The sequence below is a fragment of the Nothobranchius furzeri genome, chromosome 12 (genome assembly GCF_043380555.1).
Source record: "Nothobranchius furzeri strain GRZ-AD chromosome 12, NfurGRZ-RIMD1, whole genome shotgun sequence".
In the NCBI taxonomy this organism is placed as follows: Eukaryota; Metazoa; Chordata; class Actinopteri; order Cyprinodontiformes; family Nothobranchiidae; genus Nothobranchius; species Nothobranchius furzeri.
This window is the reverse complement of record NC_091752.1, coordinates 1,377,587-1,396,506: the sequence shown is the minus strand read 5'-3', so window position 1 is coordinate 1,396,506 and position 18,920 is coordinate 1,377,587. Positions and strand designations below refer to the sequence as shown.

The 18,920-nt window shown below is 43.4% G+C and overlaps 1 protein-coding gene across 2 annotated transcripts in view; it reads left to right on the top strand.

The window, feature by feature from the left end:
* The first annotated feature begins 449 nt into the window (after window positions 1-449).
* Window positions 450-18,920, top strand: part of LOC107375453 (uncharacterized) — a 47,183-nt gene continuing 28,712 nt past the window's right edge. For both annotated transcript variants that reach the window (XM_054749799.2, XM_015943995.3), the window contains exon 1: window positions 450-764. The gene's annotated coding sequence lies outside the window, so the exon portion shown is untranslated. The remainder of the gene's footprint in view (window positions 765-18,920) is intronic.

Below are 18,920 nucleotides of genomic sequence, written 5' to 3'. Positions count from 1 at the left end.
CTGCTCAGGGAGCAAGGCTGGCCTCAGAGCTGCAGCTGGGGAATGTTTTGGCCTCTGGACGTACATTACTGGTACAGAAACTCCCTGCCTTCCTACAATTATCTCAGAGAAAATGTGAATTACATAAAAAAAACGACACTTAAATGGTCCGTGCAGGAAAAGAACATCATCTTGTGGCCGTCCTTGTGTGGGATTTTGCATCATAATTGCATATTTTGATAGCAACTGTTGGAACAGGAAATGGCTGATACTTTTGAAATGTGCATTCAAACACAAGCATGACCCAGTTTGCATGTATTTGTTATCCCGTCATACAGATGTTCATCATTCAGCGGAGGAGGAGCTGCTGCAGCACAGCAGACAGACAGGGCGTGCTCAGTGGGGCCCATCTGGCCAGCTCTAATCAGCTTTAGACAACAGAGGCGTACAGATGAATGAAACAAAGTGCTTGTGAATAAACACAGGCCCAACTGTTTTGCTTCCATTTCATTCTGCAGCCCTGTTAAGATCTAATGTGGCACCGCTGATTAATTGTTTTCACATGAGGAGGCAACTCAGTTTTCCACATTTAATGTTGCAGAGCATCATGTCAGATTAGTGTGAACAAACGTGCACGCAGCCCTGCATCTGGACACCCTTAATGCCGTTTAATCCCTTTTCTGTCAGCCACCAATCCCCGTCCACCTACAGCACGCCTTCAGACCATCTACCCAGCAATAGTGTCCTCAGGATCTCCAGGATAGCTGCGCACGTTTAGTTTCAAGGTAAGACTTTTTGTTATTTTTTTGAGTAAGAAAAGGAAGTAGCTTCTGAAATGGCCATGAGACAGTTGGGGATAATTGCCCGCATGCACAAAGCTGTACAGTGATCATGTGATAGGCTTTTGAACAAATGTGTTGCTGCGTGTTTTGCTGCATGGAGCCTGCATGGTGCTTACTGTGCCGGTTTGACTTTGGTAAACAACGCCGGACTGTTAACGGGCTCCCAACAGAACCTTTATGACCGTCAGAGCGCCAGCTGGCAACAAACTGGTGCGCTTGTATGGTAAGCTGCCTCTGCCAGCGCTACATTCACTGAGGTCTGCACGGATTCTCGGTAATCACTCGAGCTGATTAGACGCGTGTTGTTTTCTCATTAGGCAGGGCTCCCGATGGTCTTGTGAAAATGAATGATGGAGCGAAGGTAAACATCTGACTTGATGTCTGCAGACGGCTCGGGAGGAGAGACAGATCTGTGGAAATTGGGTGGAGACGCTAACGTTTACAGTAGAAACTGCAGACAAGTATGCGCGGACCTCACCCGCAGGCCGGCGATCAACTCCTCTGTCATCACGCTCTTTATCACGGAGATGCAGATTGATGTTGAAGGGTCAGACTCCTCTGCAAAAGAAAGTTATTTATAACAAAAGCTAGGCAGCTGGAGCTGTTGCTGTTTGAGCATTTCCATGAACGTTGGCAGTAAGTCTCCTTTCAGCAGTTGTCAGCGCGTCGCTGTCTCTCTGCAAACATGAAGGCAATCCGAGTTTTTGCAGCCATGTTTGTAGACCTCTTAATCTTTTTTTGCATCTTGAATTAGATTTACTGTTAAAGGAAGGAGTGAGAAAGACATCAGTGCTACAAAAAGCTGTTGAGTTTGATGAATGCACGGGATTTTCTTTACCCTGTGAACAACAATCATTCGGATTACGTGTAATCCTGCCGTACGTAATATCTGAGATTTTTGTTCCTTCTGAAGTCACAGTGATTTACCTACACGCCCATAAAACCCAGACCACATTTCTTTTATGACTCTGCAGTAAAATGAATGAGGGGGAATTCTGAACCGTGATCGGGTTTCGCTGTATTCTTTTTTTCTTAAAGAGTCAGTGTGAATGTTGGTGAATCGCTGGCATTTTGTTTTCTAGGTCTCAGGTAAGCGAGATAGGCAAATCAGAAATTTCCTCTTCGGAACGAGGCACTTTCACTGGGTCAGATAACGCGCCAGATACTGGGAGCGGAGGAAGAGCAAAAGGGGGGCAATAGAGAGAAGAGACTGACAACAATGCTTCAAAGCCTCTTTGTATGTTGGTTTGCATTTGATCCATTGTCCTGCTTGGTCTTTAGAGACCACCACCAACATGGCATCATCTTACTCAGGTTTACGGAGGTTTTGTGTGGCTGAGATGCCCCAAGAGATTAGCCCCAGGTGAGGCTCGGGGTTAAAAGCGAGTGGGAAGAACAGAGGATCTCCTCATTGTTTTGGGCTTTCTCTATGAGACCAAAGAACACTCAGATAAGAATTCACTTGTTTGAATAAAAGATATTGAGCTTTATCTCCATTAGAAGTCACAGTTAAGCGCTCTGTTTTGTTTGAGGATAAAAAAGTCTGCAAAGACGTACAAAGATAAACTCATGGCTGTTTCTGGTGGGGATTGTAAATCCGTCATTGAGGATTATCACAATGACCCGTTTTATTCCCCACCACATTTCCCTCCTGGGTAATTGCTGTTTGCCTGAATCTGAAGCCCAGCAGCAAAAAAAAAAAAAAAAAAACCAGGGTGGAATATCTGGAAAAATATGCAAATTCAAGCCAAAGAGCGAAGCATCTCAGAGGAAAACCGCAATGAATGAAAATTTGGAGGATGCTGATTAAACAATGTTGTGATTTATTGTTTGGAGTAAAATGTTTACAGTTGCATTCCCAAAGTTTGGCTTCCTGGGAAAAAATAGGATTCAGTCACAGCTCTCTTGAGTTCCCGCTGAGTGTTGATGCTGAAAAAGTGAACAGAAGCGACGAGTTTGCTGTAAAACGAAATCAAAACAAGAAAAAAGAACTTTTTTTTGTTGTTATATTTCTAGTTTAGCAACTTTTCAAAGTTCTCGCACCTCAACAGCCTGGGTTCAGACTTTGGCCCAGATCATGAATGGCTGGACAGAGATGCTATCTGGCCGAGGGGGGGGGGTGTTTGCTTAGTGGGAATGGAAGTGTCGTGCAGCTCCAGCGTGCTAATGCAGCTAACAGCCAGGAAGGCAGAATGTTGACTCTGCAGATTTAAGCCAGCTACTGATGGCTACGGGGACAAATACTGACCCTGTGGACTAATAAAGAAAAGCACCTCAGGCACGAGCCGCGGGGGTCAGCGGTAACGGCGTGGCTGGGAACAACACAGGTCCGTGGTTTTCAATCACCGCTCGGCCTAATCAGAATGACAGCTGAAGACCGGTGGTGGTAACGGTGTTTACTTAAGTCTTTGTTGTGTGGTGAGCAAGCACAAAGATATGCCTGGCCCTGCCAGGGATGACATCACTCCTGTATTTTGTCTGGCTCTGGGATCTCTGCACCAGTACAATAAGAACTTCCTGTCTGATTCTGCAGCTTTCCACACCGGCACAGGGTACGGCAGCAGCGCTGGTGGGTGTGTGGTTTACTGGGAGGCTGTGGATCCCAAACAGACTGATCATTTGCTCTTTGACCTCACAGCTGACCTTCAGTCTAGGCTTGTGCCTATTTGAAAAACACAAGTTGGCTAAGAACAGAGTCTGGTTTGTTTTGTGTTTCACTGGATTTAGAACGTCTGTCAAAAGACAGTCTGGTGATTTGATCAAAAATGGCTATCATCTTTAGTTTTTGGGAAATGAACTCTTCATTAGTTTTAAAGCTCTTCAGTGTTTTCAGAGAGCTGTTGAATGTAAAAGTATTAACTCAAATGTGAGCTCCCACTCCCAAGGCACTCACAGGCAGCCCAGTCCCAACTGATATCCGGTACATCTTTGGTGACTAACATCAGCAGCGTGTCTCCGTGGCTGACGGTAGTCTTTATGGTCTTTAGTCTGGTTTTCAGCAGAGGCGCTGTGGCACATTTCAGATGTGTCCCAGAAGTGTGTTGACCATTGACTGTTAAAATACCGGACAAACCCTCTGTGACATCACTCAGCATTCTGAAGGGCTCATTGGAAGCTAAACGGGCAGTTCCGATCACCACCATCTTGGCCATGTCACACATCTTGTCACGCACAGACATTCCACAAATGGGCAAAGAGGGGGAGCTAAGAGCAGATCTCTGAGGATCAGAGTCTGCCGTTGTTCCCAGCTACAAGCTAACAAGCTAACTGAAGCTAACGGAGGTTTGCGGGTGATTTTAGCCAGAAAAAAGCAGTTGAACGACTCTAACATGAAGCACGAATCAACTCACCGAGCGGTGGAGTTTCTATGGTCTCCCTCAGGGAGCTCCACAAGTGACAAGCTGGGCGTCCGGGCAAAGTGAGCCCACACTCTGCTCCTCTGCAGCGGTCGGAGACTTCCCCAATGTCAAGAGCAAGTCTACGCCAGTGCTGACCACTTAAAAAGTTACTTTAAAGCACTCGGCTTCAATTCTCCTGAGAGTTTGTGATCTTCAAGTTCAGCTACACGGACTGCGGCACAGCAGCTCTGCGTGTGATCCGCTCCCGGTGGGAAAAGATGCACGGCGTAGCTCAGGACAAAACTGTGGCGTTGCCGTAACACACCGTTCACGAGCATGTATACTGGAGTCTGAGCAGGAGACGGTAACCCGTCCAAGTCCAGAAGGCTAATGGAAAGCTGCCACTGGCTGAAACCAGGGTGGGTTGTAAACATGTGATGTTCTTTAACCCCGTCACTACCAAAACACGAAAAAAAGCTAAAGAAATTTGATCTTTTTTGCTTTTTGTTATCTATTTTGAGCTTTAAAAATACTTTCCATGCCAAATTATACAATTTAAGTAGTTTTAGTGACTTTTGGGGCAGCCAGTAGCAGCTTTCCTTACCGAGTTCACAAACACATCCAATCAAAGTTTGGAACAGTTACTGATGTTTAACTTGCTACGCTGTCGATAAGGAATTTAAAAAGTGCCACATGGCTGACAGATGCAAAATCGCTCCCGAATGAACGAAGGATGGGTCAAAGGCCATGTGCAGCAGGCGCTGATTTCATAGCTGATGAAACACAGTCCTGATAAAACCGCTGGAGCGGTGACGCTCAAAGCAACGGCGGGGCAAATTAACAAAAAGAGATAATAGTGCATGCACAGATTGGTGATGAGATTAATTTCTAATGACACCTCGGAAAAAAAAGCTCCGCTGGTGTAAACACTGATGCTGCTGTTTGAAGAAACAGGAATAAAATGGAAGTTCTCTTGTTTCCTCGAGGTCAAAGAGGCAAAGCAAACCTCAGCAACCCGAGTCCTAAAGCAGCCCGCTGCCGTCTAGAGGGGGGAGACATTAGGCCTCCTCGGAGGCTCAGGACAAAAAAACACAAATAGTCCCCTCTTACACCCCGGCAGCATGGAGGAGAGGCTGGATTACATGTGTGGAAGCACAATACGAGCATGTGCTTCAGGGATTACATCTACAGTCAGTTTATTGTTTAAATGGGGACACAGAAAGGGATCAAAGCTGACCTGGATCTGTTTGACTGTGTCTCAGAAGAAAATGATAAAAGATTGTGGTGAGACTCATTTAAACAGCTTTATAATTTAATAAACTGTCAGAACAAAACTTGCAAGGATGTGAATAAAACGTTTTCATTATGCTGCTTAAAAAGTCATCGGGAACACTTGGGTTGTTTGTTGTGATACGGATGCTGAAGAATGGTTCCGATTTAAAACGTCTGTGAAGAACGTTTTTTTTCTATAGCGCCTCTCAAGGTAAAAACCACGAGGCGTTTCACAAACAAACAAAAATGTGAACATACAAACAAATAAACAAAAATGTGAAAATACAAACAAACAAACAAACAAAAATGTGAACATACAAACAAACAAACAAACATGTGAACATACAAACAAACAAACAAAAATGTGAACATACAAACAAATAAACAAAAATGTGAACATACAAACAAACAAACAAAAATGTGAACATACAAACAAACAAACAAACAAACAAAAATGTGAACATACAAACAAACAAACAAACAAACAAACTAAAATGTGAACATACAAACAAACAAACAAAAATGTGAACATACAAACAAACAAACAAACAAAAATGTGAACATACAAACAAACAAACTAAAATGTGAACATACAAACAAACAAACAAACAAACAAACTAAAATGTGAACATACAAACAAACAAACAAAAATGTGAACATACAAACAAACAAACAAACAAACAAACAAAAATGTGAACATACAAACAAACAAACAAACAAACAAAAATGTGAACATACAAACAAACAAACAAACAAACAAACTAAAATGTGAACATACAAACAAACAAACAAAAATGTGAACATACAAACAAACAAACAAACAAAAATGTGAACATACAAACAAACAAACTAAAATGTGAACATACAAACAAACAAACAAACAAACAAACTAAAATGTGAACATACAAACAAACAAACAAAAATGTGAACATACAAACAAACAAACAAACAAACAAACAAAAATGTGAACATACAAACAAACAAACAAACAAACTAAAATGTGAACATACAAACAAACAAACAAACAAACTAAACTGTGAACATACAAACAAACAAACAAAAATGTGAACATACAAACAAACAAACAAACAAACAAAAATGTGAACATACAAACAAACAAACAAACAAAAATGTGAACATACAAAAAAAAAAAAAAGGGAAAACGGAAAATGTTTTACCGGATCACGAGAAAGGCAGAATTGGTAGAGATAGCTGCAAGAAATGAAGGTAGTGAGCTCCTCATGCACAGGTGACTGAAAACCTCTGCACGTCTGATCTGCGAGTGTTTGCTGAAGCGAGGTTATTACAATCTCAGGAGGGACTTTTGCTGGATTCCTTCTTTAGGAATATTTGTGAAGAGATGGAGACGGCAGAAGGACATGTCCTCCCTCGGAGGTAAAGTCAGATACACACACGTGGCTTCAGCAAGACCATGTGTCAAATCAAAATGCTGCAGAAAATAATGACGTAACGTTTTGGAGATCAGAGCTGTTTTATGACCTCACCTGTGACTAGCCGTTAGCTCATCAGTCCCACCAGGACTGATTTCTGTTTCTCTGAACTGAGGTTGTTTAGTACACACTATTACAAAAGAGATAAAGAAAAACACAGAAATCCACTCCGGCAGCTGTCAGCGTCGTTTAGAGAGATTGAGCGTTTGGAGACATCATCACGGGTGATTATCAGTCGGAAAACTGAACAAAACATGTTTTCCCACCTTTTTCTGATCTAATCCACAGTGACACACAGACTCAACAAAGTCTCCACTGTATAAATATTCCAGCTTAACTAAAAAAAACAAACACGGAAGCCCTGAAAGTCAAGAAAGAAATGTTTTTTCTTTAGTTTCAAGGCTTGAACAAACCTCTTCTTTCATAAATAAGACGTGAATCTTGTTACGTCTCCTCGTGAACTCTGGTAGTCAGACAACCTTCCAAGCAAACATAAAAGTCTTGATTTGTTATTTAAATCATTTATTTACATGCTTGTATGACATTGTTTAGCTATTTTTTCCTGCACGTTTTCACTTTTTCCTTCAGAAATCAAGCAGACTTGGCTGATTTTTTAGGACCAGAACACTTGGGCAATAACACAAAATATTGAGGCCTTTTTTCCCCCCTTGATGCTAGAAAAACCTCACAAAGCCACGGTAAATTTGTCCCAAAGACAAGACTGTGAGGGCCGTGACTATTGCTTCCATCTGCTCGGCGTTTCCTACTTTACAGAAGCTAATTGAATCTGAAATCACTTTTCTTCTCGGTTTGAGGGGAAGGACGGTGTTGGTCGCCGAGGCCTCTGCCACAATAGTTTTGTCTTCTTTACTGATGTGTCTCTCTGCAGCATCTGCCTCCACCCCTGCAGATGACCACAGCATTCAATCACCTGCCACACCTAATTAAACCCTCATCGCTGCTTTTATGAGCCACATCAAAGGCCGCCGGCAAGTCTTCAATAGGGGCTGCTAAAATAGTTAAGCCAGTTTGGTGAAAATAGGTCAGCGTGGACAGTTGTAGGTAGCGGGCGTCCAGCCTGGTCTGTGGTCCGGCATGCTTCTCGCCGTATTTAACGCCCTTTGTGCCATCCTCTCGGCACTAATCTGTTCTTTCACTGGTTGCTAAAGTTAATTTGTGGTGATGTCTGTGAGGGCCGAGGCTTCGTTAGGGAAACCTCAGAGGGGCTACAAGTGGACAAGTTGCCTTTGTCCTCAATCTGTCTCTTTGTAAAGACCTGTGACAGCAGGCCGCCTGGAGATGGGGCTCAGATGCTTCACCGAGACCAAACTTTTATAAAGTTCCCAAACTTCAGAATCCAACCTGTTTTTGTTTTATTTTTCCACATCGGGATTGTCCTTCTTGGCTCTGAAACGGCAGATAAAGTTGCATTTAATTGTCCTTTATTTCTCCAACGCTATCTGAATGCTGAAACTCCCAGAGGACAACATCAGTGAGACGAGATAGCCGTATCGCTTCAGAGCGCTTGGCATCAACACGTCGTGGTGTTCCCATGGGAAAATCACCGACTCAACTGTTTGCGCTGAGCTCTCCAGAGGTGCTAACGCTAGTAATGGTGTGCATGGAGAGCTGCACAGGAAGCTGTTGTAAAGATGGCTTTGCTGCTTGGTGGTGCACAGTGTTGATTATTATTTCTGTATATCTCAGAAGGGCGAACCTCCGCCTGCCAACAGTGAAGCCAACCAGGAAGTGACAATAAATTGCAGTTCCCCCATCTTCCACTAGGGGTAGCTCCAGAAAGGAGCAAGTTTCCATTGACTCCATTGTTAAAAATGACAACGTCACAGCAGGAATGAACGTTTTTACAGCCTGGTACAAAAAGTAATTTTAATAGGTTAAGTTTACCATCATGACAACAAAGAGTTGTCATGATGGTTTAGAGATTAATAAATGTGATAGTCTTACCCTGTACTGTAATGTAATGTAGGCAATACGTCATTTTTCCTTATTGCTAAGCCCGTCCCATAGAGCCCCATGCAATTTGAAGGGACCGCCGTCCAGCATTAGCCAGTAGCATTCATCAGTTTTCATACAGATGCCAATCACAAAGATTACACAAGCATTTGGGGATGTACCTAGACAGCAGTGTTGGGAGTAACGCCGTTTAAATATAACGGCGTTACTAACGGCGTTCTTTTTTAGGTAACAGAATAATGTAATTAATTACTTTTCCCGCTGTTGCAACGCCGTTACCGTTACTGGGGACGGAAGGTTGTGCGTTACTATGCGCTTATGAACGTTGAGCAGCAGTGTGAGGATTTCTGACCGCCACACTTCAGCTGCAGCCAGGGAGAGAGAGGTGTCGGTGACGCACTTACAAACACGATGATGATTGGCCGAGTGGGCGGAGACCCTCAGTGTTCTCACTGTCTCAGTCGCTGCCTGCTGTAGACCCAACAGAGCAGTGATGGGAATGACGCCGTTTAAAATAACCACGTTAATAAAAAAAATTCTTTCTGAAACGAGCAAACTAATTAATTACGTCTTATTTTATCAAAACGTCGTTTCTGTTACTGATAAGGGAATGCGTGCGTGAAGCAGCATGGTGTGTTGAAGCTGTCATCAGCTGAAGCGCATCACGGCCGTGAAGAACGAGGAAGACGTGATGAATATCTACGGCTGCAGCCGTGTCCTTCTTGGCGTGACAGCGGGACGTCGCGAAGGTCCGCTCACCTGTTCACCGCTCAGACGTCCTGATCTTCTGCCTTCCTAGATCATCCAGCTGTAACCTGTTTCTGATCATGTCTTTAGTCCCGCTGTAACACTGATGCATCAGTCTCAGACGTCATGGAGCTCAGGTGTTATCAGAATTACCTGTGTGTGTTCACCACCCAGCTTCAGCTCTTCTGTGGTTGGGTCTGACCCACGTTAGTAAATGTAAGTCCTCCATCAGGCTTGTGCCTCTTCTAGTGTCAGTTTAAAGGATTTTATTTATTTATTTAACCATTACTAGATTAGCAGCAACAGAAATGCTGCTAATAACAAACAATTATGTGAAGCTGAAAAATTTTAAATACTGTTCAAAATTACATTTATTTCTGTAATTTAACTAGACCGAGAGACCATTTAAAGGCTCGGGAACCTTTACAGGTGTTTCTATTTGCAATTTTAAATTTTAGCTGATTGGGGTCTTGTTAAATATCACACAGTGACCTTTTAATAGTCTTGATTAGTGTAATGTTCCTGTTAGTAGTTCCTCCTGTTAAGTGCTTATTTATTTAAATTATTCAGGTTTATAAAAAACATTTGGACATTTTATTATGTTCCAGTCATTAGTCATTTATATTTTACTATTGTAGTCATTCTTGCATGCTTTAATGAAAAAAGTAACTAAGTAGTTATTTTTGTTGGTAATTAGTAACTATTATAATCTTGTAACTCAGTTAGTAACTGAGTTATTTTTGACAAAGTAATCAGTAACTGTAACTAATTACTTTTTTTAAAGTAACGTTCCCAACACGGCAACCAATCATATAACATATATACATATGTGAGGAGGATACATATATGTATGTATATATATATACATATATGTATGTATATATATATACATACATATATGTATCCTCCATATATATATACATGTATACACATACATATATGAAGGATATATATATATATATATATATATATATATATATATATATATATATATATATATATATATATATATATACATATAGTGGGAATGGCCCACTGGGCTTAATTTTGGTCTGAGGGTTCATCCATTATCTCAAGGGTTCTAGATATAATAGAAGTTACATCTAGAGTATATCTATTATATCTAGAGTAAATGATATTCCCTTTTACTTATTTTACCCACACCATAAATAAAAGGGTTAGTTAACAACAACAGCCATCCTGGCTCTTAGCAGTGAAGTGTGAATCCTCTTCCTCGTTCAGGCTGGAAACCTTCAGGGTGAAAAAGTGTGAGCGCGGTGCTCGATGGTGGGCAGAGAGGGAGAGTTCCTGTCATCAAACGGTCCTTCCATCACAGATTCCAGCTAGCCAATCAGCCAATCTAAGACAAATGATTTTGTTGAGCTTTCCTGCCACTCTGGGCGTGGGAACAGAGCGGATTCTCATAAAAAAAAAAACAGAGTAAATTATTTCCCCTCGTGCTTCAAAGACCTAAAAAAGGTTTGTGTTTATGTTGGTTATTGTCTTTGAGCCTGGCAGCCTCCGAACATTTCTACCAACTGTAAACAAGATTTGGAACAAACTGCTGTCTGAGGAACACAATAGGATGCCATCCTTCATCCTGAGAGATAAATAAAACTCTTCAATAAACCGCGGTGGTGGTGGTGGGGGTGGTGGTGGTGGTGGTGGTGGTGGGGGGGGGGGTGCAATACGCTTTTTTTGAGGGAGTATTTTGATCAAAGCCTCCTTCCTGTTCCTCTCCCCCCTCCCCACACGCCTCCTGCATCCAATGCTCCAACCCCCCAGACCATGCTAATCATCGGTGGTCTCCTGACTGCCAACAGTAATTGATTGGGGGGGGACTCGCCGCTGAATGGGGGCGGGGGTGGCTTTTGAGAGGAAAGTTCAGCCCAGAAGTTCTGAAGGTCACTGCCCCTTTCTTCTCCCCTCTGAACTCCTTCTCCCCCTTTTTTCTTTCTCAAGCTATTAGGTATCAGCCACAAGGGAAGCTGCAAATATTTGGCACACTTTCTGAGCGGTTTGGTGGCGGCGAACGCAAACAGGAAGCTCTGTGTAAGCAAGAAAAAAAATGGATGCATCTGCTGGAGGGCAGCGAGGGAAATGATGGTGAAAAGTTTGATTCACGATGTGTTGATTTAGGAGCTCAACATTTTGGGTGGAAGATGCTTATTTTTCTAGACCCCCACTGCTGCTCGAGTGCCACCGCACTGTTTGATCCCTGGTGGGCGCTCAACATCCTTGGCAACACGAGGAGTTGAGTGGATGTTTTTGAAAGAAGGAGTCGCTCCCTCCTTCCCTCCTGATTTCACAGGAAGAGGTGACATTCTTTTCCTCTGGAAAGTGACTCACACTCCTGTCTTGTTTAGTAAATGCAATTACAGGCTGGTCACAGCATTCTGCTCCTCCTTCTCTGTGGATTAGAGTAAAAAAAAAGCTTCATTTTTGTGTGTTTGCATGTGTGAGTTCCCTGCATGACCAAACAGGGTCATGTTCACCACAGAACCCGCTGCTGACTGCGGACCAGAGCCTTGATGCCTGTGGAAACACGAATGTCACAGGAAATGTTCGACATGTTTCGCAGAGCTGCAGCTGAGCGAGAGTTTAAGGTCTTTTCAGATCGGAGCCGTCCCAGAGCAGAGGGCTTGTGTTGATGTTGGCCGCGCCGCCGTTTCTGGGTTGTCCAGAGTTTACCCCTCTCTGCTTGTGAGACAGTTATAAAACACAATCAGAGCATGCTCACACACACGTGTGTGTGTGTGTGTGGGCATGTAGACTCACTCAGAGTGCAACAAGGCCAGGTTGGTGCAACGTCGGGTTTTCTGTTTTGGGCTTGATCGCCCTGCCACCGTTTCCCAGCACGCGTCACGTGGAGCTCATTCTTCTTAAACCCGAAAGCACGGTCACAGATTCTTTGCAAATTCTGAACCCCGATAAAGGCGACGCAGCATTAATCCTGCACACATCTTTTCGTTCCCCTACTGCTTACATTTATTCAAACATCGTGCAGCAAGGATTATGATGACACTTGATATTCCTGCAAACAGCAGATCAAGATATCATGAAAGCCACGTTCCCCAGGCTACAAATAAAACAGCTCTTGTGTGGTTTAACTTTATCCAGACGTGCAAATACCAGTGGAGGTCCTTCTAAGAGGTGGTGGGGCCTGTTTAATGTCTGGGTTCTGCTCTCTGCTGCCTCCCTTTGTTGCTCTGCGAGTACTAATTTGGGACCCTGACTTGGGAATTCTCCCCTCCTACAAAACTTTATGACGTTTTGACATTTCTAAAATTCACTTTCAGTAAATTTTTGTTTTTAAATTATTGTTTGTGCTCCTTTGATGCAACATGAGCTTTCTGGCTCTGCTTTTCTATTTAAATCTGAGCTAAAGTAAACCCACATGATCTTTTTGTTCTTCTGCCATTAAATCTGAGGCCAGGATGTTCCTGTAGAGGATGCCCCCATGTGGGTCTCTGTGTGGCGTGGAAATAAAAGCCCTTTTCCCTTCAATACAGGAGGCTTTATGGTATTTTACTTAGCCAGTCGACCGTCGGCTGGCTTTCAGCTCTCATTTCTCCAAAAAACAAAATCTCTAGTAATTGTAATCTGGAAACTGTTGCTTAAAACTGCAGGCAGGGATCAAAATTTGCCAGATAAAAAGTTAAAAATGAGTGTGAACTTATGTTTTCTTGAAGAGAACAAAACTCTGTTTTGGTAAAACTTCAATCTAAGCAATATTTCACAAAGATTTGACTGTTCCTGTGACTTTTATGGTCGAATACAAGCAGATTAACATAAAACTCGAAGATGCAAAGTAAACAATTAAGATGAAATGCCTTTGAAAGTCAAGATCACTATAAATTATTTTGTTTATGACCATCCAGCTAATTTCCATGTGCCCAGCTTGACCTTAAACACTAAAAAAATCTGAAAAACAATATAATACAGACTAGTACAGGATTAAGTATTCCAGTTTTAAGACGGAAGTCACAAAAACATTAAAACATAATGCCACATGAACATCTTAAAAGGACGTTTGACTACCTGAACTATATGTTTTTCTGTTTTACAGTTTTTTTTACAGAAACATGTTTTAAATTTTCATTTCTGATTAAGAGTTTTAGTCCTACTAGTTGTTCCAAAACAGTGTTTGTTTCTCATTCTTATACGATCTTACTGATCCTAAAAAACCCGGTAAAATTAATGACATTGTCATGGTCTGCGTCCTGCGTCTCCCTCATGTGTCTCCTTGTGTTCTCCATCCCTCTCTAGGTTGCCTTCATGTGTCTCCTTGTGTTCTCCATCCCTCTCTAGGTTTCCTTCATGTGTCTCCTTGTGTTCTCCATCCCTCTCTAGGTTGCCTTCATGTGTCTCCTTGTGTTCTCCATCCCTCTCTAGGTTGCCTTCATGTGTCTCCTTGTGTTCTCCATCCCTCTCTAGGTTGCCTTCATGTGTCTCCTTGTGTTCTCCATCCCTCTCTAGGTTGCCTTCATGTGTCTCCTTGTGTTCTCCAGGCCACTCTAGGTTTTTCTCCTTGGGTGTTTCAGCGTCCCGGTGCGTCCCCAACCCCCTCCAGGCTCTCTAGGTTCCCCTTACGTTTTTCCTTAGACACCTTTTATCATTAGTCTTCTGTTAAGTGTTTTATCTAGTCTGTTTTCTCCCTCTAGTTCATTTTGCTCCCTTCCCCATTTTTAGGTCTGGTTTCCTCCCCCGCTCCGTTGTGCTCCTCCTCTGTTTATTGGTCTCACCTGTGCACAGTTCCCTAATCACGCAGCCCTTGTGTATATAACCCTGTCTGCGTCACAGTGTGGTTGTTGGTCCATTGTTTGTGTCAGTGTTGTCTCTCCCTCTATTAGGAATTTCATTCCCAGGGTTTTGATTTATTTTTTTTGGTTTTTGGCTTCCAGCCCTCTGGATTTACCCCTAAATAAAGGATTTTTACGTTTTCACTACTCCTGCCTTGTGCCATCCTGGGTCTGCATCTTGGGTCCTAACCTCCCCCAACTCACAGCGTGACAGACACGAGTATGATGAGTTTGAGTTTACTGGTATTAAAACATTCCAATTTCCTCCTAAATGTAAATCTTTGCCTTTATGTTTTATGGCTCTGATCTTTATGATTTAAAAAATGATCTTTTTTAAATCTTTAAATATGAAATTTAATATGAATGTGTTTTATTGTATGATGTTAATATAACATTCCCTGCTTATCTGGGTCTCGGTCACGAGGGTGACGTCTCAAGTAGGGCATCCCGGACAGCCCTCTTCCTGGCCGCTTGCTCCTCCGGCAGGACCTCAAGGCATTCCTAGATTGGAGACATCCTTGCTCCAACGTGTCCTTGGTCGACCCGGGGGCCTCCTGCCAACAGGACATGCCCAAAACGCCATCCCAGGAAGGCATCTGTCATGTTCTGTCTCCCCTTGGTCCCCAGCCCCCTCCTTTCTTCCTCCAGGTTCCCCTCATGTGTCTCCTTGTGCTCTGTGTGTCTCCTTGTGTTCCCCAGCTCCCTCTAGGCTTCCCTCATGTTTCCTCCTAGTCACTCCCATGTAGTTCCTATTGGTTATTAGTCCTCCTCACCCCTCTAGTCATTAGTTGTTTATCTTTGCCTTCAGTCTTTAGGTTTAGTTATTTATTGTATTATAGGTTACGGTTTATCCCCCCCTCTGCTTGTTCTTTCCCCATTTAGTTTATTGATGACACCTGTCTTCCCCCCAGACCTCACTCCTCACACCTGTCACCTGTTCCCCTGATTGCTCCCCTCTGTGTTAAAACCCTGTCTTGTCCCTCAGTGTTTGTTGGTCCATTGTCTTTGTCAGCGTTGTTTTGTTTCCCCACCTGGTCTCTAGTTATCTGCTCAGAAAGTGAGCTTTTTGGTTTTGTCAAGGATTTAGATATTTGGCGTGGCTTCCTGCCCTTTTGGATTTTTTTTTTTTCCCATCCTAATTAAAGGAATTTTTATTTTACATCCGCTTCTGCCTCGTGTCGTTCTGGGTGTTCTGCATTTTGGGTCCTAACCTCCTGCTCTCAACGTGACAGCATCAAGGCGGCATCCTGACAAGATTCCTGAACCGTCTCGGCCGGAACCTCTCGATGCCAAGGAGCAGCGGCTCTACTCCAAGTCCCTCCTGAATGTCCGAGCTCCTCACCCAAGGGAGAGCCTGGCTACCCTCCGGAGGAGGCAAATTTCTGCCGCTTGTGTCCGATTTTGTTCTTTTAGTCATTATTCAAAGCTGATGACCATGGGTGAGGGTCAGGACGTAGATCAACCGGTAAATCGAGAGCCTTGCCTTCTGGTTCAGCACCTTCTTTACCGCGACAGATCAGTTCAGCGTTCACATCTTTGCAGACGCAGCACCGATCTACCGGTCAATCTTCCGCTCCCTTCTTCTCTCACTTATGAACAAGACCCTCCACTTGAGGCACGACTGCTCTCCTGACCTCAAATTGGCAATCCACCCTTTTCTGGTCGAGAGTCATGGTTTTGGGTTTGTTTTGTCATTATGTAATAGAAAAAAATACAATAAAACATTAAAGTGACAATGTTTAGTTTTTACCTTTAATCTCTGGAAATATCCATCAAAATGTTGTAAAAAAATTAAAAGATGCCTAGTTGTTAAAAAATGTTGGCGGTTTCATAACATATAACCATAAAAATCTGTTCTGTTACATGGAGCGGGTCTGTCTCTGGGCGACGCCGTATTGGATGCCACGTTTTCTTCTACGGGAGCCTGTCAGGACAAAACACATTTACCGATTTGTAACAAACAGTTACAAAACTTTCACCTTTTAAAAATGTTGTTTCACACATTTACCTCTTCACTCGCTGCCACTGATGAAAGGGAGTCTGATGTTCTTGTTATTTTGCTGGAGGTTGCACTCCAAGGGATTTTTGTCCCTAATGGCCATCCGTTGGTAAAGTCTTATTTGAACACACAAATAATGCGTTCTTGCAGTGATTTAAGTATGTACTGCCCCTATCACCAGGGAAAATACACACGGTCACTTTAAGAAAAAGGTCATTTCCACGTAATGATGTTCCACCAGGGGGCAGCAGACACGTATAGTACTGGGTATGACAGGTTTCTGATGAAGGTACTAATCCTGATGCTGAACCAGGAAGCTTTAAGGCCGGAAGTGGTTTGATCAGAATTTCTATCAACTAGAAGTTAAATCAGTGGTCCATAATAAGTGCTTAACTCATTCACTGCCAGCCGTTTCCTGATCACTAACGGTCTCCGCTGCCAGCGTTTCTCACCGTTTTTACTGTTTTTTAAGAGTCACAGAACGTTGCGCGCTAGCATGATGTCGATGCCAAAACAACCAAAACAAAGAGGAGACTCACCTCTTACATCAGGAAGAAGCCGTGAGTTTCCAGCGTTATCCGTTCTTTCATAATCCGTTGTCAAATTGTGATCGGCAGACGCTTTTCCGGTTCGCGCCTCACTTTTTTTTTTTTTACAGGAACGGCCCAAAATGATCTCCTAACACATGGATGTGCTGCTTCCTGATCATGTGACGTGTGACGTATGCGGATGAAGATCGGCTTCAGGGCTGAGATGTTTGTTCTCTCAGTGCGGGGGCTCGTTCCGATGCTCAAACAGTAGAAAAATGAAAATGACGACTTCAGTCGTCATTGGCAGTGAATGAGTTAATGGAAGTTACCTGTTTAATATCCTCCATCCCTGAGGTTGGGATACTAAAAGTGAAATTTCCCAACCCTAACTCTGACCCAAACCGAGCCTTGTTCTTTATCAGGAGATATGCAGGTTAAGTATGTAGAAATGAAAGAAAGTGATACAGGAAATGTCAAAAAAGATTCCAAAGAAGGGAGGAAACAAACATTAGGCAGATGATTAATCATTCATTTCATTCAACTGCCACTTGTAACGCGTGAGAAAACCAAAATCTGGGATATTATCTCCTCCTCGATGCCTTCACTGTGGGTGGTGCAGAAAGCTGAAGCATGATGATTCATCAAGTCTCAGAGAACAGGACCGTGCTTGTGGAATGAGGGAAATGTCATCTGATGCCATGTGGGTTGTGTGAGCCAAACATCCGCCAGCACATGTTCTCACAAGTCCCCGGCAAATGACCCATACACGAATTAAAGACTCCAACAAATTCATCAGATGGAGCTGCTTTTACCAGATGATGCGTTTCCCAGGAGGCAGCTGTGTTTAAAACCAAAGTAGTGCTGCTGCTTATCACATCAAAGGATGCTGATCCAGGGCTTGCATTCATTTCAAGTGTTCACCTGACCAGAAGAGCATGAATTAATGGTTTTTGTGTCCTCTGCTAAATTCACCACCTACACCCGATGCAGCTGACAGTGAGCGGATCACACCTCAGTACTCTATCCATCCCAGACGAGTGGATTGTGGTTTCTCCTCGTTTAAATACGAAGAGGTTTGTCTGACTGAATTGAAAAGTGGCGCATTTAGAAACTGTGGCGCATGGAAACATGGAGAAATGGCGTTCTCGGACAGGAAGGGAAAGAATTCATTGTTTTGTACGCAGGCTTTTGGCCTGTTTGTGTTCATGTGGAGGGAAGGAGGAAGAGGAGAAGACGACTGATCAGGATGCCTTGCATCCACGCTTGGATGAAAGGGGATCAGGTGAGAAGAATGAAGCCCGCATTGCAGGAGAGGAGCTGGGGATCGTTAACACCAGCTTCAGCCTGGTGGATGAGGACCCGTTGGTTCGGATCAACAGTGGGACTCACTCCTCTTCCTACTGGAAAAAGGAAGGACTCAAAGCTCTTTCTCCACGCTCTAAACCGGTTTCACTCACAGCTCCTCTAAGTGCTGCAGAGGACAAACAGCAAGACGAGGAATTCCAGCTGCTGTTTGAGCACGACAGTGATAGCACACCTGGTCCTGAAGACCTTCTGACAACACCCGTAATCAATATGATCCCACCCACTCCCTCCAGCCTTGTTGGTGATAATCGGTTCTTTAGCAGCAACTCGGGAGAATTTATGGCACAAACTGTCAAAAGCTCGACGGCTGGGAACGGAGGGAGTTCAGAGGAGAAAGTGAAGGGTGTGGATGAAGAGGAGTCATCGATGGGGAGCGTGGCTGCTGGTGCTGATGGTGAGCCAAAACACAAAGAGGGCAGAAGTGAGGAGCTCAGAGGGGAGGCTGTGCAGTGTCGAGAAAGCCACGGGGAGAAATTCAAACCCTCGTTATTAAGGAGTGTTTATCAGGCGGCTCCTAAAACACGTGTCTGTCAGGTCATTTATTTCACATTCTTCTTATGGAAGAAGCTATTTATTTATAAGGAAACAACAGCTGGGCTTCAAGGTGTTTTTCAAAAAGTA